At 40.4% G+C, this 23,274-nt stretch overlaps 1 protein-coding gene across 7 annotated transcripts in view; it reads right to left on the bottom strand.

The window, feature by feature from the left end:
* TJP1 (tight junction protein 1) overlaps positions 1-23,274 on the bottom strand; it is a 275,476-nt gene that overhangs the window by 230,132 nt on the left and 22,070 nt on the right. The window contains exon 1 of one of the 7 annotated variants that reach the window (XM_063639038.1): positions 14,098-14,992. The exons of the other annotated variants lie outside the window; for them this stretch is intronic. The gene's annotated coding sequence lies outside the window, so the exon portion shown is untranslated. Of the gene's footprint in view, positions 1-14,097; positions 14,993-23,274 lie in introns of those variants that run through there. 7 annotated transcript variants of the gene reach the window in all.

The following is a 23,274-nucleotide window of genomic DNA, read 5'->3' as shown; positions in this document are numbered from 1 at the left end:
GTTCCAGATGTCACACAGCATGAGGAAGCAAGTGCTCTCCAGCCCAAGATCTGATAGCACCCACATCTTTGAGGACAGACGGCATAGGGAAGCCCTAACAACTCTGGCACATCTGCCACCAGGTGTGTGGTGAGATCATGAGGGCAGACACTCAGGCGCTACTCCTCTTCTCTTGGTTACTCAAGAAAGCTACTCAGTACTTCCATACCTTAGTTTCCTCGTCTTCAAAAGGGAGGTTACACCCTCTAAGCCATGGCATTCACCAAGAGGCTGGGACATTATTCTTAGAAATACATGCACCCCTTTTTCTAGTATGGGCTGTTCTTAAAGGTATGTGTCACACTGAGTCAGCAGGCTCCTGGGTCCATAGGCAGGTCAGCAGTCTCTGACACATTCTCCTTCAGCTCTTCTGACAGGCAGATCTTTCATTTTTACAGCTTTATGGAAGGATATTTCACAGACCATAAAATTCAACATTGAAAGGGTAAAGTTCAATGGTTTTCATTATTGACACAGCAAATCTTGACTGTCACAGAGAGAAAGATAAAAAACAAATGAGCTCCTTTCTCTAGTGGCCTGCATCCTCTGTTCCCTGCCATCTCTTAATCTTTCCCTCCAGTAATGTTTGCCTGGGCATCCCCTCTAACCCGCAGCCACTTTCAGACCCCTCAGCAGCACCTCCTGGTGGCCAGCAAGCCTTGGAGGGAGGGAGCCGCCAGCTAGTGCAGCAGTTAGCTCACCATGCCAGGACCCACACTCCCCCCAGTGGAATAAGCTCTATGCTCAGACAACAGATTTTATGAAAACCAAAGAAACAAAGATAAAAATGAGGTGAAAGAAATAAAAGTGTTTTTGTGAACTTTTAAAGTACAGTAAATAAGTCTAGAGTTTATAAGCAAAAGCTGAAATTTTTTTAAAAGAGCTTTACTGCATAATCTTTATCCTTATTCCCACAAGCAGTCAAAAACCCCACAACCACATGAACCTATCAAATAGTAAAGAAGCACTTGGGCACAAGAGCTGGGCGCGGAAGTTCACACTTGCAATCTTAGCACTTTGGGAGACCGAGGTGGGTGGATCACCTGAGGTCAGGAGTTCAAGACCAGTCCGGCCAACATGGTGAAACCCTGTCTCTACAAAAAATGTAAAAAATTAACCAGACATAGTGGAGCATGCCTGTAATCTCAGCTACTCGGGAGGCTGAGGCAGGAGAATGGCTTGAACCCAGGAGGTGGAAGATGCAGTGAGCCGAGAGTGCGCCATTGCACTCCAGCCTGGGTAACGAGAGCAAAACTCCATCTCAAAAAAAAAAAAAAAAAAAGAAGTATTTGGGGACAAGAAATGAATTAATATGTGTGACGGACAATGACTTAATAATACCTAATCTGGTTCTACTTTCTTCATCTTGATTTCTACTTTTGATTGCTTCCTATTATAAGGAATATTTTCAAGACATATTTTCTGTTTCTCATTTATTTTTCACTGGTCGTATTTTCTCATCCTGTCTTCACTTTGGTGTCTTCTCTGGATTTTAGTAGTGAAAATGACTGACATGTTTTGAAATAAATGTTAAAAAGATAAAAAGAAAAACTCTTGCCTGAAAAATTACCCTAGTATTCAAGCTACTTGTGTAAATTATAGAAATTTAAAAAAGCTCTAGATAATATAATTATCAGATAGAAATTCTACAATGAGTACATTTGAAATTATTAAAGACCCAAAGAAATAAAAATCCCAGGGAACAAAAGGTAAATACAAAGCATAGAAAAACATGACAGTGAGGTGGGTGCATCATCTGAGGTCAAGAGTTCAAGACCAGCCTGGCCAACATGGTGAAACCCCATCCGTACTAAACATACAAAAATTAGCTGGGAGTGGTGGTGCATGCCTGTAATCCCAGCTATTCAGGAGGCTGAGGCAGGAGAATCACTTGAACCTTGGAGGCAGAGGTTGCAGTGAGCCGAGATCACGGCACTGCACTCCAGCCTGGGTGACAAAGCAAGACTCTGCCTCAAAAAAGGGAAGGAAAGAAAAATATGATAGAAATATATCCAAGTACATCATAAATCACAAGTATAAATAAATAAAATGTGTCCATTTAACTGGATGAAAATTTAGACCATGTAAAAAGAAAAGTAAACCCCACAAAATCCATAGAGACACATGCATATATACAGAGGTTAAGAGAAAAAGAGGAAAAAATAAATACACTGGAGGAATTTAGATTCTGAGACTGAAGGATGAGATAATTCAGATTAACTCCCTCTCTGAACACACTGGAAAAAATATAAAGGATATTTTCTTGAAGGCATTATAGAACCAGTATGATGGTAAAGAATGGCCAAGCCAAGATCCTGGAAGAATGGAGGTCTGAGAAGGTGAGCCACGCATATGGGGCCATCTTCCCCTTGGGGCATCTTCTGATTCTGGAGAGCATCGCTGAGCAACAAGGACTCTATCCAGGACTGAAGGCACATAAATTGGAATCCAAGGCCCCCGAAAGCCAGGAAGCTTGGTTAATTTGGACTGGGATCCTGAAGGGGTACTCTTTATAAGTAAAGACCAACCAGACGCTGGCAGGCCCTCATAGGCACTGCAGCTTAGTTCTGAATCATTTCAGTCCTTGAAATCGGACTAATGTTAACCCAGATTGCTACTGCTGCCAAGTGCCCAACAGAAACAAACACAAACCCATCCCGGAGGAGAAATATCTATCATCCTAGACCTCAATTTATTTTTACATTTTTTCAATCTTTAGATAACTCAATCAAAAATAACCAGGCATACAAACAGGAAAGATTATATGAAAAAAAAAAAAAAAAAAACACTAGTAGACACCACAAGCAACAGAAACATACCCACAATTGCTCTAGATTTAGAGTAAAAGAACTATGTTTACTATATTCAACAAGATAAAAGACAAGATTGTTTTGGCAGAGAACTGTAAACCAAAAGACGAACCAATAAACATGCAAAGAGGCTCAATCTCACTAGTAGTTAGGGAGTTGCATATTAAAACTAAAATAAACTACTAGTACATCCCAACTATGATGGCTAAAAATTTTTTTAAGTGACAACAGCAGGTGTTGCTAAATATATTGAGTAATTCTCATAAGCTGCTGGTACAACTATAAATTGTTTAAGCCATTTTAGAACTGTTTGGCAATATCTAATAAAACTGAACATACGTGTAACCTATGATGCAGTGACCCTATGGCAAGGTTATACATCCAACAGAAACTTATACACATCTACACCAAGAGACATAGACAAGATAACTCCTACTCGCAAAATCTCATCACTAGAAGGAAAAATAGATGATCTTACTCTCACAATAGTACAGTTAAAACACACACTTGTTGGCCGGGCACGGTGGCTCACACCTGTAATCCCAGCACTTTGGGAGGCCAAGGCGCGCAGATCACGAGGTCAGGAGATCGAGACCATCCTGGCTAACACAGTGAAACCCCGTCTCTACTAAAAATACAAAAATTAGCTGGGCATGGTGGTCGGTGCCTGTAATCCCAGCTACTCGGGAGGCTGAGACAGGAAAATGGCGTGAACCTGGGAGACGGAGCTTGCAGTGAGCCGAGATCTCGCCATTGCACTCTAGCCTGGGTGACAGAATGAGACCACCTCAAACAAACAAACAAACAAACAAAAAAAAAAAACACACACACACACTTGTCTCAATCAACTAATTGATCAAGTAGAGAAAAGCTGAATAACAACCAATAAACCCAATCTAAAGGAAATATGTAGCTCCAACTAGAGAACCCATTATTTTCAACTCCACAGTCATTAAAGAAAAAGAAAAAATGCAAATTTCAACAATGATCAAAGAACCTTTTTCATACAATTTACATTATTTTAACCCAATACAATCAGAAATCAAGGACAAAAAAAATCTTGGAAATTTATGGACATAGTTTTAAAAAATCATAGGTCAGAGATGAAACCATAAAGGATATTAGGAAATACTTACAACTTTAATGACAATGAAAGCACTAACTATTGAAATACATGGGATTCAGCTAAACCACTACTTAGAGAGAAATGTGAGATTTATGTGTGTATTAGAAAAGAAGAAAGCCTGAAAACCAATAATTTAAATGTATGACTCCAGCTGAGTGCTGTGGCTCAGGCCTGTAATCCCAGCTCTTTGGGAGGCCAGGGGAAGTAGATGACATGAGGTCAGAAGTTTGATACCAGCCTGGCCAACACGGCAAAACCCAATCTACTAAAAATACAAAAGTTAGCTGGGTGTGGCGGTGCACGTCTGTGATCCCAGCTACTCGGAAGGCTGAGGCAGAAGAATCGCTTGAACCAGGGAGGTAGCGGTTGCAGTGAGCTAAGATGGCGCCACTGCACTCCAGCCTGGGTGACAGGGCGAAACTCTGTCTCAAAATAAAATTAAAAATAAATAAATAAATAAATAAATGTATGACTCACGAAGTCAGAAAAAGAACAAGAGTATAAGATAACAGGTGCAGAAATTAATGAAACTTGAAACAAAAAAATCCTGATTTTTAAAACAGCAGCAAAACTGAAAGCTACCTTTTTGAAAAGACTATAGAAAAATAGAGAAGGCATAAATAAGAAGGAAAAAATGATTACAACTACAGATACAGCTGACATTTTTGAAAAACAATACTATGAACAACTTTATGCAACACAATTGAAAATTTAGGGAAAAGTGGACAATTCCAAAAATAAGTAACATTAAAATTCAGTCAAGAAGAAATGTAAAACTTGAACAAACCTACTAAAGAAATTGATCCAGTAGTTAAAAACCTATTCCCTCAAAATAAACTAAAAATAAACAAATAAAACCCTGGACACCTGCCCTAGATGGTATTATCGGCAAATCATATCAAACATTCAAAATGCAGATAATCTCTATTTACACAGACTATTACAGATGACAGAAAAAGAAATTATTCCCAACTCATATAATGAAGCTAAGAAAACCCAAAAACCAAGCCAAACAAGTACAGCATGAACATCTCACTTACTAACATAGATTTTAAAAACCTAAATAAAATGTTAGAAAATACAATTATACAAAATCTTAAGCAACAACATTGTCAAGTACAAGTTATCCAAGTAACACAAAACAATATCATACTAGAAAATACTTTAGTATGATTATTTAATTCACCACAATGACAGACTAAAGGAGAAAAACTACCTTATCATCTTAACAGGTACAGGAAAATCACTCTTTAAAATTCAACATTCATTCCTGATACAAACACCTAGCAAACCAAGACCAACAGAGGATTTCTCTAACCTGATAAAGACTATCTACAAAAACATACAGCAAATATCATACTTACTGATGAGACATTAGAAGCAGTCCCTTTAAAATCTGGACTAAGATAAGGGTGCCCACTATCAATCACAGCCTCCATTCAATACTGTGCTGAAGTGCCTGACATGGAAGTAAGACAAAAAGGACTGGCATAAGGATTGGAAAAGAAGATGCAAGTCTGTCATAATGCGCAAAGAATAGGAAAGTCTACACAGAATAACTAAGAAAATCTATAAGTTATTAGAATTAAAATGAAAGGTTCCTGGTTATAACCTGAAAATACAATAGTCAGTTACATGTCTAGACATGGGCATAAAAATAAAAATATACAGTTGACACTTGAACAATGTGAGCGTTAGGAGTGCTGACCCTCATGCAGTCAAAAACCCACCTATAACTTCTGACTCCCCCCAGAACTTAACTACTAATAGCCTACTGTTGACCAGAAGCCTTACCAATAACATAAATAGTCGATTAACACATATTTTGTATGTTATATGTATATATCATATTCTTACAATAAACTAGAGGAAAGAAAATGTTGTTAAAAAATCATATAGGAGGCCGGGCGCGGTGGCTCACGCTTGTAATCCCAGCACTTTGGGAGGCTGAGGCGGGCAGATCACGAGGTCAGGAGATCGAGACCACAGTGAAACCCCGTCTCTATGAAAAATACAAAAAAATTAGCTGGGTGTGGTGGCGGGCGCCTGTAGTCCCAGCTACTCGGAGAGGCTGAGGCAGGAGAATGGCGTGAACCCGGGAGGCGGAGCTTGCAGTGAGCCGAGATTGCGCCACCGCACTCCAGCCTGGGTGACAGAGCGAGACTCCGTCTCAAAAAAAAAAAATAAATAAAAAATAAATAAAAATCATATAGAAGAGAAAATATAGTTACTGTTCATTAAGTGGGAGTGGATCATCATAAAGGTCTTCATTCTTGTTGACTTCACACTGAGTAGGCTGCAGAGGAGGAGGAAGAGGAGGGGTTGGTCTTGCTGTCTCAGGGGTGGTAGAGACAGAAGAAAATCTGCATATAAGTGGAGCCGCACTGTTCAAACCCATATGGTTCAAGGGTCAACTGTAAGTCATGTACAAAAGCAAAAAAACTATATAACAAATCTAACTAGTCACACAACATAAAATTTTATTGAAAGTAATTTTAGAAGAATAGAGAGAGGTACTCTATTCACATATAACAAGAGTCCAAATTATAAAGTTATTAATTTTCCCCATTCTAATTCTATACATTCAATGTAATTCCAAACTCCTGCTAAGGTTTTCTGTGTGGACTCTGACAGATTGATAATTATAAAATGTATAAAGAAGATCAAAGAGCCAAGTACAACCAAGGCAACTTTCAAGAACCACATAAGGTGGGAAAGTACTTGCCCTACTGTTAGAGGAAAGGGGTCCCAATCCAGACCCCAAGAGAGAGAGTTCTTGGATCTCACACAAGAAAGAATTCAGGTGAGTCCATAAAGTGAAAACAAGTTTATCAGGAAAGTAAAGGAATAAAAGAATGGCTACTCTATAGACAGAGCAGCCCCAAGGGCTGCTGGTTGCCCATTTTTATGGTTACTTCTTGAATATATGCTAAACAAGAGGTGGTTATTCATGCCTCCCCTTTTTACACCATGTAGGGTAACTTCCTGATGTTGCTATGGCATCTGTAAACTGTCATGGTGCTGGTGGGAGTGTAGCAGTGAGGACCACCAGAAGTCACTCTTGTGGCTATCTTGGTTTTGGTGGGATTTAGTGGCTTCTTTACTGCAACCTGTTTTATCAGCAAGGTCTTTATGACCTGTATCTTGTGCTGTCCTCCCGTCTCATCCTGAGAATGCTTTAACTGTCTGGGAATGCAGCCCAGTAAATCTCAGCCTCATTTTACCCAGCCCCTATTCAAGATGGAGTTGCTCTGGTTCACATGTCTCTGACACTACCAGCTTTCAAGATTTGTTATACAATTATAGTAACTAAGACAGGTTTCTACACAGGCAGAGGTAAACAGACCAAGGGAGAATAAGAGAAAAACAAATCCACACATATATAGAAACCTGGCATTTGACAGACATGGTATTATAGATTAGTATGGAAAGGATGAAACACCCAATATATGGTGCTGAGACAACTGGTAATCCATATTGAAAATAACAAAGCAATCTCTACTTCTTGACACATCCAAAAACTAAATTTCAGAATAAAAGACTCAAATGTAAAAAGCAGACTTTAAAACTTTAAAAAAAAATATGGGAGAACATCTTTATGACCTGGAAAAAAAGGGTTTTTTTAAACAAGACATTAAAATAAAAGAAATCATAAAAGACTGATAAAATGACTACATTAAAATTACGAGCAAGAAGCAGAAAACAAAAGGTAAAATTACTGACAAGAAGACATTTCCAGTGTATATTACCATCAAAGGACTAATAATAGAATATACAAAGAACTCCTACAAATCAACAATCTTCTCTCCAAATAACTATTTTCAAAAGTATGAAAAGCCTCCATTTTTGTTTTCATTTTGAAAAATGAATTATTTAGGCTCACTGAAAATATTCTTTTCCTTATTGTAATTTCTAACACAGAATTCTAACATTGATTTTGAATAGTATTAGAACTATTGAAAACAATTTAATGGTTAATACATTTGAACTGTTTTTATGATTATAAAATAATGTATAACTATGAATTTTGTAAAGATATCAAAATACACATTTGAAATATTTAATTAAAATGTTAAAATTAAAAAGAAACAAATGTAAAAAGCATAAAAATCATTAAAAATCCCTCATGCATTGCACACATACATCTTTGTCAATATTTTGGATTTTTTTCTTCACTTTGTTTCTATTAATAAATACATATACATATATGCACAACAAGCTGGGTCCAAAGTGAGGGGGGCTTATTCAAGTGATGACATCCATCAGTTAGTAGACGATGCAAGCTAATGCTTAGGAAAGAGGTGAGGTCTGGGGATGTTGACTTGGGAGGTCATTCTTAGAGCAATAAAACTTAAGACTCGGTCTTGGATGAAGAGATTGTAGGAAGAAAATAAGAGTGAGGACACAATATTAGAATAAGGAGCAGAAAAATATGTTGGGAAAAATAATTTGAAAAAAGAGAAGGCACAATTAGATAGGTAGGAGGAGAATCAGGATATTGTGGAAGAATGTCAAGAAGAAGATAACAATCAACTGCCAATCCTGCAAAGAAGTTAAGGAGAATGAATCCTAAGAAAAGGCCAACATATTTAACCATTGAGAGAGACGGCTGTGGAGTCAATGTCTGATTACAGGAATGCAAAGAAAACAGATTGAAGGGATAGGGATATGTGCATATTTACACCATAGTCAACAAATCTGTCCAGAAAGAAAGGTGGCAAATCAAGTTTTTTTCGAGATATTAGAGATCTGTTATCTGTCTACCTTCTCTGGGCGAGAAGCCCAGTATACTGAAAGACTAAACATGCTGGGAAGAGAGAAGTAAACAAAAACACAAATGCCTGAAGGCAGAGGGAGAGGATGGACTTTAAAAGAGTTCTGGATCATGACTTGTCATCTGACACAGGAGAAAAGAACCGGGGTCACAACAGACATAGTTCAAGCTGAGGAGGAGAGGAGAAACCTCCAGGCAGGTAAACTTAGTAATTTTAGTACCAAGGTATGTCTAGGGACAAAACTCAACTTAAATCAAGAAGCATCCACACTAAATTATGACTAAGGGCTTACAAGAGACGAAAAAAAATCCCTCATTATGTCTTTGCTTCAACTCACCCATGACATGAGAACCAATACTGGTATTCGGGTGAAGCTTCGAAACAACTGAAACTATGGGGAATGTTTCAAACCAGTTAAGCACTGACATAAATGACTGAGAAACTCTGGTTTCCTTAAAATAAGCAAAATATTCATTTGTTTTGATATTATTTTTTGATGATAGAAGTGTCCATGTGTAGTAGCTAGTCAATAAATATTGGTTCATGATACATGTACTGAATGTTTCTGTGCTACATGGTCAATTGCATAATTGCCAGTTTAAGGTACAGCATTAAGAGCAAAACAATTCACGGTGAAATACCCCACCCATGTTTTCCTACACATCTGTGATTCAACAAGGAATGTAATGATTCACAGTATTTGCATTAAGTTTATATTGAGGTTGCTCTTTTGTAACTGAGAAGTAGGGCTGGGTTGTCATTGCGACCTTCCCAATCCCTTCCACATCCAAACCCTCATTTCCCTTCTCAGCCTCACTTTAAATGACGCCAAGTTAAAACACTAATGTAGACATCCTCTGTCATAAAGCCAACAAACCAGACAAACAAGAACGCTTATTGACCTCCTTCCTTAACTACTTCTTAAAAAGGGATCTAAAATTTATGAGTAATAAAATTCTAAAAAGAACATTTACCTTCTATGTATATGCATAACTAAAGCCTACAACTGAAATATTTGGAACTTCTAAAGTAGTTTTCAACTTCAAATACAAACTTATATTAGAGACAAAAGCCATTAGCTTTGCTATGAGTAGTGTGAAGAGTTGATGTGACTTGAGGAAGCAAAGTTTGCAAAGATTTTCATTTGACTGTAGATTTACAAAATGTTTAACAATTTCAGTTCCTGAAATAGTTAATATAGGTTAAAATAAATTAGTAAGTTAAATGTGGAAGTCTTTAAGGTAATAACAAAACAAGGCCATCAGAGGGAAACTGAGAATTATCTCTCTGAAATATCTGGAGAGTGACTGTCAAAATCAAGTCACAAAGAAATTACTACATTCACATTATTCCATGTTCCACAGATGTTTCTTCTGTTGCTCACATGAACTCTTTTCTCTTTGTTTTCACACTCACCAGCAACACTTGTAGATCTCCTAGGTCATTTGAACATTTAGCATTCAACTCTTTTGATCAGTTCAAACTGCCCCCACACAACATCTTTTTCTTCTTTCAAGCGTTCCTTATTCTCAAAATGTTCCTTGAATTTCAACCAAATTTAAATTCCTTACATTTACCTTCTATACTTTGTATTCACCACCTCTGTTCCAATAAACAGTAACAACTCTCTAAGCCCTTGTGTCTTGTAGTAACCATTGCCAGGCATTTTCTTAAAATTCTTACACCTCCCTTGAGGTGCTGGTAGCTTTAGAAATGTCGCTGGAGCAGCATAAAACTAGCCATGACTAGGACAGGACAGTCAGGAATTGCTGAAGACTATCATGCCTGCTTCACCACCTATGGTCATTACAAAGGACTTCAAAATTCCTGGCTTTCCCAGTCCTGGAATGACCCTGATCCCTGCCCCATTCCTACAGCACAATCCCAAAACCATACATGGTCTTTCTCACCACAGTTCCCCTGCCAGTCTCTTAAATGCTCACATCTAATGCTTAGGCCAAGGCTCTTGTGTTGCACAAGAGGTCCCCTACACCCCAGTCCCTGCTGACTTCACCTCCTTGCATCAACAATCTGGTCCCCTGGGCCATCATTTCAATCACCCTCTCACCTTTAATCGCAACTATTTCCTTCCTTTGTCTTTCTCCACATACAACCCTTCAAAACCAGCAGTACCAGCTCTCCACTGCCACCCCCAGGCAGATGTGCTTTGCTGGAGAGAGTGACACCAGATTGGCCCTGGTACAGTCCTCAACATGTTCCTAGTCAGGGTTCCCTCTCCTTCTGGTCCTCAGCAGCAATGCTACATCATCACCTCTCTGCAGCATCCCCACCTTCTCCCTCTTCCTCAACTGGCAATCTCAATGCCCACTCAGGGAATGAAACTACCTCCCAACCCCAAACTGGTCTCTATATGAGTTCCCTCCTCGCTGGGGGTTTCCCTGCTCCTATGCGCTAGAGTCCATCCATCTGTCCCATCCCTACAGCACCAGGGCCCTCCATTCTCCCTTTCCCTCTGGTATCTTCAAAGACTCTCCATAGCCATCTAAAGATACTCAACACTCTCCCACTTAAAAAAAAATGGCACGTGTGAAAAATTAAAGACTTCTATAGAGAACATTAACATGCCACTAAATACTGAACAGAGTGGTCCACTCAGTCTTCATCATCTATCTCCTCTATGTTGTCAGCACCTGTCAGTGCCTGCCTTCCCCAGTCCAGCCTGTTGTAGACATTGTGCTTATTCCTTGTTTCTTGTTTCTTCAGGCCCAGAACCTTCCTAAGCCATCCTGAGCAAGCCTTCGGGCTTCCTATGTCTAGATCTAGAGGGCCACCCGCCGGCTCTCCAAATTGAGGCTTTCTTCCCCACATCTGCAATTCTGATTGCTCAACTCTTGGCTTAGTTTCAGATTAGTACTCCAGGTACTGCAGTCTGACTAAACTCCCACTTACTGCACGCATGTCCAATCAGTGTCCTGACAAGAGACCAGCTCCTTTTCCCTGGGGGTACAAACCTTATCTCAATCCCGCAAATTATTAGGGGTCCCCATGATCCCAAATTCATGTCACTACCACTAACTAGTGGAATGAAGTACTGTTATTGCTTACAGACCGCTCTACTGGGTTCATAAGATCCACCTTAGGTTTATCAAGTTCCCTTACAAAATATACTTAGAACGCTGGCAGCCCAGTGGAGTCCAGCTACACAGCTCGGTGCGTTTACCCTGGGATCCCTTGTTTCTGGTTTCCTTTCATTTCCTTCTCCAACCAATTTCCCATCATACCTATGGGCAAACATCCATGTTATAACAAGCAATTCATTAACTACTTATTTTAAATTATGGTAAGTGTTATAACCATAATATTTATAAGTGTTATGAAATTTATAAGTTCTGAAATTTATACAACTCTTTCAGTGGTTAGCAAACCATACTACTATTATAGACTCTATTATATTTCATAACCACATATTATACATAACATGAGTACTATAGGATTTATGCTTAGGGAAGATCTCTGTTTAAGAGTCCCACCTATGGTATTTGTAAAACTATTCAATCAGGCAAAAACAAATTAAAAAAGTAATATCAGATAGTAATATACTAGAAAACCAAACCTTGAATAAACATTTGGGGATCCCCAGGCTTACAAATGTATGGGTTTCTATTGGGTAAAGTCTTGGCTTTCTCATTTTATATCATTCAAACAAAGGAACTGAAAATTATATTTTGAAATAAAAACCATAATCTAAAACTAATCTAAGAAAACACTGAGAAAAAATAGCAGTAAATTTATATATTTTATCTTCTGTAATGAAAACTAAGGGGAAAAAGGCATGCTAAAAGCAACTAGTTCTAAAGTAACTTCATGAATGTACCACACAGAGTACTTAACAGCTTTAAAAAGCAGTTATGAAATGCCCATTTGAACATCAGATGCCACAGACAGAACAAGTATCCAACCTAAAGCAGACAACACGGACCCACTCAAAGATATGCAGTGACATGCAGAGTCGTACTTCACACAATCCTCATTTGGAGAACGAGTCAAGAAGGGCAGCAGCGCGACCCTCCAGGCTTTTCCTAAATGACCCTCCTGATAACTGAGGAGCTCCAGCTTGGCTGTTCTTTTGCTCTGGTTCAAAATATACCTAGATATGGAAAAGTACAAAGGCAAGCATTTCCCATCCACTAGAAAAGAAGTTCAATTATCAAATGCTAAATCTAGGTTACACTAAAAAAAATTAGATGAATTAAAATGTGGCCTGCCTCAAAGCAAGAGCATGTTTTACTAATCTTACTGTATCTCACTTAACATACTCAAGAGGAAAAGAAATTGAAGCACTTAAAATTAAATAGTCCATCTTCAACATTCTGCTGTGAATATAGGACCTGTAATATGCTTGTTCTACTTGACATATAAAACGAATCACATTTATGTGGAAGCCTGAGGTTAAAACAGGTTTTCAAAATGTAAACAGCTGTAACATGAATATATTGAATTATGTAAATCCCAAAACTTTTCATGCCACAATGGTATGGGAAGGTCGGTGACTGACTCACCTAAATAAAATGCAGTAAGTCAAAGTATATAGTTAGAGCAAAAGGAAAAAGATAAAAACATTTTAAAAACTAATTTATGGTTTTAATTCTCTATAATAAATCTTTTAAAATTTAATAGACAATAGAAAATGGAGAAACAAAGTTAATAAATGCTTACAAAGATGGCTTATGTTATATTAAACATGAAAATGACATCAAAGCATGATTTTGAAATCTTCAAAAATCATGTTTGGAGTACAAGTTTACAGCTAGTTTTAAACAAAGAATTTTGACCAATTTACCTGCAGAAAGTAAACAAGAAAAAAAGCTTGACTTCTTTCTGACAGCACAGAAGTCCTTATAAAACAGAGGACTATGTCATTCGACTACCACCCCCCAGTTATCACAGTTCTTGGTATATAAATCACCTTCGAATAAGCACAGGGTGTCTGAAATTTCCACTCTGCCCTAAGCAACACCATTCAAAATATCAATTGCTTCCAGCAATTCAAACAATGAAAATAACTTTAAATTGGAAAGATTATCCCACTTTCATCTCCATATTAAAGTCCATCCATCATAAATTTAAGTAGAGTTATGGTGGGCAAGACGTAGCAAGAATGAAGTAAAGTATTTTAACCACAAGAGACCCAAACAGCAGGACTTGGCAACGCTTCCTAACTGCACATACTAGGAAGCCCTGCCCCCATGTGGCTGAAAGGCTTGCACAGCTGGCCAGCTTGCCCTGGGGCATAAGGGAGAAGGTTCATCCCTGAAATTGACATGTTAAATGCCCACTTCTGGCTGCTAAAAGATTTAGGGTACCGTCTACTAAGCAGAAAGGATACCTTTTTCCCAGGCTCAGTGTCTTGGACAATGTGAACACACAACTAATGACTGCTGGATTATGGAGACAACAGCTTGTGTCTGCATAATGCCTTATGTAAGGTTCCCTCCCACGGATGCAGCAAACACGGAACATTCGAGTTCTGAGATGATGCTGAGGCTCAATTTAAACAGCATCTTTCCTGCTCTCAACTCTACTTTCCTGGTAATGCTTCCTGACATACGATCTTTTAGTCACTATTCCTAAATAATAGTGCCCTGTCAGTACTGGTGAGCAAAGGACGCATCTTGGCACTTGGAGCTTTTGCTATTCTCTCTCCACCCGGTACACACTCTGCAGTCTGTGACCCCCCATTTCCACCTTCAGCTGCCTGGAGTCTCTCTGGGAATGCTTCAATTCCCTCTGGTTCACAGCCCAAACCAGAGCCTATACCTGATTTACCCACCATTAGCCATTTCCCAAGCCTGTACTCTGCTCCCCAACCCCTAGCACAGGCTCTCAGTGCCTCTGAAGGTGAAAGCTGGCAGCAATGCTGGTGAGTCATAAGAGAAGGCAAGGAAAAATACCACCCAGCTACACACCATGTGCTATGGTCAGAATGTTTGCATCCTCCAAAATTCATTTGTTGAAATCCTAACCACAAAAGTGATGGTATTAGGAGATGGGGCCTTTGGGAGGTGATTAGGTGCTGGGCTGGAGCCCTCATGAATGGGATTAGTGCCCTTACAAAAAAGGCCCAAGGGAGCTTGTTTGCCCTTTCACCATGTGAGGACTCAATGAGATGATGTCTGTCTACCAGGAAGTGGGCCTCCCCAGCCACCAAATCTGCGATGGTCTGATCTTGGTCATCCCAGACTCCAGAACCGTGAGAAATAAACTTCTGTTGTTTATAATCCCCCGACCCCCCAGTTTATGATATTATGTTATAGCAGGCAAAAAGCATTAAGACACCATACATTTGAATAACAAACTCTGGAAATAGAGCCACTGTCAAGCCTATTAGTGACTCTCATTGTGAGACTTCCAGAATAAGCAGGCTGCAAGATATTCTGGGGGAAGACTGGGTGGGGCTTATGACAGCCTCCAAGTCAGGTTCGGAGGAATGGGCCTTCCTATAACCTACAAAGTCATGACTAAAGAGAGCTTAACTATAGCATTCATTTCTCCACCTGCCATAGAAAAGAAAAGAGTAAATAACGGGGGAGACAAAGTGATTCCTTTCCTCTTGGTTTATAAAGCCTGCCCAGAGCCAGGACACAGAGCGTGTGCCCATGTCACAGGTGGCCCTCCCCTTCTGCACCAGGTACACACAGTCAGGCCTCACGAAACATTAGCTACTACAAAATGTAGGACTTACCCAAAAAAGAACATGTGTAGAGATAGAAAACAACATATTCTGAAATGTCCATTTTTCATTCTAATGCTCAGCAGTCATATAATAACCAGATGAGCTAAGCTGCTTTCATTTAGACTATTGGGAACAGAATGGTATCTGTTTCAAGACAAATACAACCGATTTTCTATCTATACTTGAAATTACATGTGTGTGCATACAGAGAGATTCGCTATGTTATTTATATGTTCCTCAGGGAAGATTTACTGTTCCATAACAAACGTGGTGATCAAATGATTCTATTCACTGACCGAAAAGTAATGAAATCATCTAAGATCATCTCTGAAAAGCTGAAGCAGATCCATATTAGATAAAAAAGAATGACTTCCATAAATCGACTCATTCCACACACATGAAAACATTCTATCTTTATATTTCTTTATTTTTCAACCTCCTCTGGCCTGCTTGCCACCCCACTGCCCTTGGCCCATGTCACCAATCACATCCAAGTGACACCCACCCTCGCCCCTGCCCCGATGACCACCATAACCACAGCACCCAGAGATGAGTCCACTGCACTGTGCCACTTTCATAGATGGGGGAGGAAGAGAGCTGTAACTGTCAGAAATACATGAAAACTGTCAAAAAAAAAAAAAAAAAAAAAACCATGCCATCAGCTCTGGAGATTTTGAAGCACTGATGGCTCTCTGTTCTGTGAATGTATTTAAAAAATTACATTATCCCTCCTTTCAAGGTTAGCAAAAATAAAAGATGAACTCTACTTTCGCCTCTGCAAATGACCTCCTATGACCGCAGGCAGGCCCACGCTGCCTTTGCCTTCCCCACCTGCTTGAGACCACACATGTCTCTGTGGACCACACCTCCCTTCCAGAAACTCCCCTGTTCTGCTTCTTCAGCCTCTATCCAGGAGTTTCCTTTGCTGGCCCCTCACCTTCTGACTGCCTATATGCACTGGTGAAGTTCCCTGGCCCTGCCTTAGCCCTCTCTCTGTTCACAAAACCATCCTAGCAGTAAAATCCTTTTTCCCAAATAAAATGGTTTGTGCTCCTTACCCTCCAGTAGAACAGATAAAAGCAGAGCTACTCTGGCTGGAAGGGGGCATGGAGGCTTGAGGCCACCCTCATGGGGCATCTCTACAGAGCTCTAGGGTTGGGAACCACTAGCAGTTTCCTTCAACCAGCTGGTGTGAACTCCATCTCCAGTCCCCACTCTGCTCCCTCAACACCTCCCCACTTTTTGCCCAACAAAGTCATATGTGTCCCTCCAGATCCAGTTTCCCAGCCACCTTCTTTGTGATTCTTTATGTACAAAGTAGCTTTGAGCACTTCGTTATCCCCCAAGGCACTCTGCACGGCCTCCACCATTGTACACGTATCACGTGTTTGTTTACATTTTTGCCAGCTCCACTAGATTGTGACCATTTTAAAGGCAGACAAGATGATGACAATGGCGTGAGTGCGTGCCTGCGTGTATGTGTTTGCATGTGATGGGACAGCGGAGTCTCAGATGAACCTAAAGTTAGGCTTAAACTGTTCTAGCTGTGAGGCTGATGCACTGGTCTGCATGAAGAGGCTGTGAGGAGGGAAGCGGCTGGAGAAATGGGGAGGAGAGGTGGCTGCGGTCTCCATGCCTGCCAACCAGAGCTGCATCTAAGCCCTAGAGAGAGAGGGTCAAGTAAAATCCAGGAACTGCTTTCATGAGAGACTTCACGAAACATTTGTTAAAGCAGAATACTGAACGCATAATATTCTCTTCTTTGAAATAACATTTTCTCTATTCTTTTCATTAAGACCCAAATTTCTAAAAGGCCTGTATTTTCTTCTCAGTTCTGATGAATAAAATTCTGCCTAAAGTCAGAGTCAGTAAGCTCCCGAACTAGCAGTTGCTAATGAAAAGAAACTCTGAAGAGATGAGAGATGACGGCACAGGTCCACTGGAATGGAGACAAAATACTGAGCTGCAAAACCGATCCAGAAAGCCCACTAGGTGGAGATGAAGGCCAGTACCACTCACAAGAATGGAGTCTTTGCAGCCTTTGTACTTACAACCATTTTTTAAAACAAGAGTTCTTGCAAGGCTGTCTGGAAGAGTCCTTTAGAAATATCTGAACATCCACAGTTTAATGAAGAAAGTATCCATTAAGGGCAAAAATCTCCTACCAATTAGGTGTCAATTGGCGAACTGCATTCAGACTGGCCTCTGGAACTCCCAAAGTTATAAAAATAGCTGGATTCCTTTTTCTGCAAAAGAGCCTCAAGTCTCTGACTCCTCTCTGTTTGGAAGATTAATAACGGTGATAATTCTGGAAGACTCTTTTACCATACAGCAGTGCATACCTCCACAGAGAGCTGGGAGCGGGCCACAGCACATTCTGATGTCCCGTGCAGTTCGCTGACACCCAGGTTAGCAACACAGGCGGGTCGCTCAGTGATCTGGGGCTGGCAAGGGCAGGCCCAGGGGGACCTGCCAGGGAGGGGACTTGCTCACGAGCAACTATAAGAACCAACTCCCAAGTCATTTTTCTTTTCTTCCTTTTCTTTTAAGTGAATACTCTCTGTATTTTGGTTAATCAACAATCTTTAGCACCCATTATGGACAAAACAATATGCTGCATACATACCAAGGATACAAGAAGGAACAAACTACCCTGGCCTGTGCTCTGATGGAGCGCACTTTCTCCTGGAGACAGATGAAAGAATAAATAAAATAACTGCAAGCTGTGATAAGACACTGGTGAAACCAAGACCACCAGCCCACCAAGTAATGCTAGAAGATCGCCGTGAGGGATTTTACATGTGTAAGAGAGAAAGCGGGTGGGCATCCTCTTTTGACATAAAAGATGATGGAGAAGGTCTTTTTTAAAACATGCATTTACAGTCAAATCCATGAATTTAGCTAATCCTTCTTTCCCTAAGTGTACAATTAGGGAAAACCTAATGACTACAAGTTAGAGTTTTGGCTTCTTTTACTATTTATTAAAAACACGGCCAGGCGTGGTGGCTCACGCCTGTAATCCCAGCACTTTGGGAGGCCAAGGTGGGCGGATCATGAGGTCAGGAGTTTGAGACCAGCCTGGCCAACATGGTGAAACCCCGTCTCTACTAAAAATACAAAAATTAGCTGGGCATGGTGGTGTGCGCCTGTAATCTCAGCTACTCAGGAGGCTGAGGCAGGAGAATTGCTGGAACCCAGCAGGCAGAGGTTGCAGTGAGCCGAGATTGTGCCATTGCACTCTAGCCCAGGCTGACAACAGCGAGACTCCATCTCAAAAAAAAAAAAAAAAAAAAAGGCAATATTTTCAGGCCAAGCATGGTGGCTTATGCCTGTAATCCTAGCACTTTGGGAGGCCAAGGCAGGCAGATCATCTGAGGTCAGGAGTTGGAGACCAGCCTGGCCAAAATAGTGAAACCCATCTCTACTAAAAATACAAAAATTAGCTGGGCATGGTGGTGTGCATCTGTAGTCCTAGCTACTCAGGAGGCTGAGGGAGGAGAATTGCTTGAACCCAGCAGGCAGAGGTTGCAGTGAGCCAAGATTGTGCCACTGCACTCCAGCCTAGGTGACAAAGCGAGACTCCATCTATAAAAAAAAGAAAAACACACAAAACTAAATAAGACTAAACAAAAATTTTCTATCTGTTAAGGTACTTAAAGGAAACATTTTGTATATAAAAATTAAAAATCATTAGAAAACAGGTACTTGACTTTTTATTTTATTTATTTTTGAGACAGAGTCTTGCTCAGTCGCCTAGGCGGGAGTGCAGTGGCGTGATCTTGGCTCACTGCAAGCTCCGCCTCCTGGGTTCATGCCACTCTCCTGCCTCAGTCTCCTGACTAGCTGGGATTACAGGAGCCCACCACCACGCCCAGCTAATTTTTTTGTATTTTTAGTAGAGACGGGGTTTCACCATGTTAGCCAGCATGGTCTCGATCTCCTGACTTCGTGATCCACCTGCCTTGGCCTCCCAAAGTGCTGGGATTACAGGCGTGAGCCACTGTGCCTGGCCTTGACTTTTTAGTATCACAATTTTGACCTAGTGAATACTGTGAACAGCTTTTGTTGCGGGGCGGGGGAACCAAGGAATTTATGACCCTATGTTTATAAATATAGATACCTGAATTGGAATTATAACAACACTGGCAACATCTTATTGACAAAATATTTTAATTTCATAAAGCCAAGATAATCCTTTGTTCAATTTTCTCTAAAGTACATGAAACAGCTAATTTTTTCCTTCTTCAAATGATCTTTTCCTGCAATTATTTTCACTGAGATAAGGCTTTTCTAGGTACATTTTAAATCGATCAGATTTTACCTACTTCAAATATTTACCAATTATAGCTTCAGTCATTATGAATTCTCTCTACTGGCTACTGCTTTTTGTTTATTTTATGAAGTCCAATATCCTGGATCAAAGTCTGAAGATTTTAAATCTGGCATGAATATTTCATTCTTTTGTTGATCTGAATTCAAAAACAAATTTTACTGTATTAAATATCAGCAAATGTCAATTTTAATTTTACTTCTGTCAGCTTTTCAACTGTATGAAGTTTGACTATGCCACTTAACCCAGTGTCCGCCTTGTTTTATGTTGACTATTTCTACCAGGAATTGTCATTATGAAATATTCTACAGGACTGGTCTACTTTAATAAAAATCCAACCCTCCCACATACTTGTACACTTCTTGTGATCACTTGGGATCTCATACTAACCTTCCTCACTAGTGAGTAATTCCCCTCTGGTGTTTCAAGCACATGGTCACGGAGACAAGGGCCAGGTCAAAATGTCCCCAAGACCAAAAGGTCTAGGCCCTAACACTGGAGCCAAATGTTCAGTGCACGTGTAGACAATGTGTGTAGCACAAGTATGTGCCTAAGTAGGAATTATGTTAGCTAGGAGAATCTGGAAAAAGTAAGAACTTTTATTCTAAGAATCACCAGCTGATATTATTTTCACTAATTTCCAAAGAGAAAGACACAGCCAAGTCAGTTGGTGAGATTTCAACAAGTACTTATCGAGAAGCTGAAACTGCCCTACAAACTTCATTACTTCAAACCATTCCATTTGAGATAAGAGCTCCTCTACTCTCTGTCACAAAAACCTCACTTGCCAAGAATTCCCCCGAAGCCACATGGAGGCCCATGGCAGCACGAAACCCAATGCCCAGGATACTGGGCACTGGTGGGCAACGGAGGATCAGTGTGCTTGGGAGACTGCTTACACTGAGCCAAGAGTAAGTTTGACAGCAACAAATGAAGGGATGAGGACAGTGAAAGCTAGGTTTCTCACTACCGGAACCCAGAAAGGGAGGAAAGCTAGAAAGAACTATGAGGCAAGGAACTGAAATTGGCATACCAGTGAGAACTTAAGGCTATTAAACACACCCACACGCACACACAGGACACAGGTTACAGAGGATAATGTATATGTGCTTGCATGTTCATTTATATTCACTGTATCTTTTCTGCTGTCTGCTGAGAGGGCCTAGAAGAAATGTACAGTACATCAAAGAAATAAGCACACTGAACCCTCTACATCATGGCTTCTAAATACTCCATCAAAGGGAATTAGAGTCTCCTTGAAGAAAAGGCTTATTCCAGGACTAGGGCAACAAAAATATAAACTAAACCTGGAACACAATATGCAGAAAACAAGGAAGTGTTCAAAGATTGAAAGGGACATGTCACAACATCAGGGGAACCAGGCTGAAGGAGCTCCCACTGTCTAGATCACAGGACTCCATGAGTTGACACTGTTATAAAGAAATGAATGACAATGCAAATTAATAGACAAGGGAAAGCTTTTTTCTACAGTGGAATGCCAACTAATAAACGTAGAATGAATGAAAGGAATATAAAATCACTATTTGGCAATCAGCATAGACGTGGCTGATTTGGGCAGGAGTCATTCACGAAGGCCAGGGCTAGTGGATGAAAGTCTGATGAAAGACACTGGTGTAATCTTGAAACATCTCACCACAAAATACTAATGAATTACCAGGAGGACCACATGGTGAATTAAGTGTGAGAGAATCTGGCAGACGCAACATGCCCAGGCCAACAAGGTTAATCTCACGGCATGTGCCCTGATGCGAGGCTCTGAGAAGCACAGCATCATTTCCGTGGTATTTCTTCCAAGGATGCATGGCCTGAATCTGCTCATGAAGAAACACTCGATGGACCCAGGCTGAAGATCCTTTAAATTTGTCAAGGCCATGAAGGACAGGGAAAAGCTGATTTCTGTTTCCATTTTCAGTGCCCCTCTTGTGGCCTAGCTGCCAGCAAGGCCATTTATTCACTTAATCATATCTATTCATTCATTTGACAAATATTTATACTGAGCTGCACCAAACCCTTAACATTATACCAGGTATTATGAAGCAATCTAATTTTATGGCACATAAGCTGTCACAAATTGGGGAAGCAATATGAACACACAAATTCTAACATAAGGGATCCTGTAAGGTTGCACAGTAAAACAAAGACTTCCTGAATGAGGGATAATTCGGGGAACAATTTGTCCTAGATAGACAAGTTTTCATAAGTCTAACTAAAAATGCTACTTCAGGCACCAAATCTTTTTGTATTTTAACCATTTGGCTGCGTTTTTTTGTTGTTCTAAAATATATTACTCACTTTCCTACCTTCTTAAACTGAACACAATGTGGTCATTATCTTATGCAAATTTTAGTTGTATAAATCTAAATCATGCAACATAAAACATTAATAAAGTCTCACTTCATGAACACACCTGAAATTATGCAAATATCCCAAATTAAAACTAAGCACCTAGAATTACATAATTTTAAACTGGCAGGCTGAGCGAATTAACCTGTGTGTCTACTACTGGTCCATGGCAAACCAATTTATCTGAAAACAGAAATAAGCCACTATACTTGTAGCTTATTGAGAGTCCTATGGGAAAAATAGTCTCAGAATCATAGGAATTTTGAATTATGCAGACACCTCAGATACATCTCTCTCAAAATGCCATGACAGCAATTATAATTTAACCTATTTATGAGTTGGCTTCTACTGTGGCATTTTCTGGTCTGTAGTGTGAGTTAAAGACTTGCTGGGAGGTGCTGGCGGAGCAGACCCTGCTAGTTACCTACAAAGTACCTGTTTCCTTCTTCTTCCTTACTAGCAGAATCCATTTTCATCCCTAAGAGCCTGTGCCACCAAAACTCCCCATTTTCCACCCTCCCTTAGAACAGGAAATGGCAATGTGATGCAATTCTTGCCAAGGAGATATAGAGAGATGTCCCTAGGGAGGGCATCTCCCCTGAAACAAAAGGGCAAAGCTTCACTAGGAGAAAGTTTTCTGACCCTTCACTCTGCCCCATTATTTTTGCTGGAAATACAGGAAGTGAGGGCAGAGTCACAGCAGCCACCTAGAAACTGGACGAATGAGGGCTGAGGCCTATAAAACGAGGGCAGCCTGGAACAGTGGGGAAGGCTGGTCTCTGGGAACATCACAGCTCAGCTGTGCCAACCCTGGGCTGCCTGCCCCCACACTCCTTGCTACAAGAGAAAAATGCTCCTGTTACTTTACTTTAAATGACAATCATTTGGGCGGGCGCGGTGGCTTACACCTGTAATCCCAGCACTTTGGGAGGCCAAGGTGGGCGGATCACGAGGTCAAGAGATCAAGACCATCCTGGCCAACATGGTAAAACCCCGTCTCTACTAAGAAGAAAAGAATTAGCTGGGCATGGTGGTGCCCGCCCATAGTCCCAGTCACTCCTGCTGACGCAGGAGAAGCGCTTGAACCCAGGAGGCGGAGGTTGCAGTGAGCCGAGATCGTGCCATCACACTCCAGC

Source organism: Symphalangus syndactylus, chromosome 5 (genome assembly GCF_028878055.3).
Source record: "Symphalangus syndactylus isolate Jambi chromosome 5, NHGRI_mSymSyn1-v2.1_pri, whole genome shotgun sequence".
Classification (NCBI taxonomy): Eukaryota; Metazoa; Chordata; class Mammalia; order Primates; family Hylobatidae; genus Symphalangus; species Symphalangus syndactylus.
The sequence above is the reverse complement of the archived record's forward strand: the minus strand, read 5'-3'. Positions and strand labels throughout refer to the sequence as shown.